We start from the raw sequence: 475 nt of genomic DNA, 5'->3' as shown, positions 1-475 counted from the left end.
CTTGTTTTTCCAGTTTTTGCCAAGCTTTCCTTACTTTCCTCTACTTCCTACCCAGGAGTTCTTCTGTTGATTCCAATTCTCTTTGACTTTTCTTTCTTCCTTCCTTTCTTCCTTCTTTCCTTCCTTCCTTCCTTCCTCCCTCCCTTTCTTTCTTCCTTTCTTTCTTTCTTTCTTTCTTTCTTTCTTTCTTTCTTTCTTTCTTCCTTTCTTTCTTTTTCTCTTTCTTCCTTCCTCCCTTCTTTCCTTCCTTCCTTCCTTTCTTTTTCTTTCTTCATTAGCCTTCCTAAGCTACTTCACCCCAATTTCAAGCACATCTGAATCTTTCTCCAGTTTCTTCCATATTGCCACCCTTCTACATACTGCTATAATCTTTCTTTTTTCTCTTTTGTCTAGGATACACACGATAGAGTTGCTTCCGTTTTCTTCCCTTGGCCCTTTCATTAATCCTTCCCAATTTTCCTAAATCATTTCCAGG

This window comes from Vombatus ursinus, unplaced genomic scaffold (genome assembly GCF_900497805.2).
Source record: "Vombatus ursinus unplaced genomic scaffold, bare-nosed wombat genome assembly UNPS02014791.1, whole genome shotgun sequence".
Taxonomy (NCBI): domain Eukaryota; kingdom Metazoa; phylum Chordata; class Mammalia; order Diprotodontia; family Vombatidae; genus Vombatus; species Vombatus ursinus.
This window is presented reverse-complemented; position numbering follows the sequence as displayed.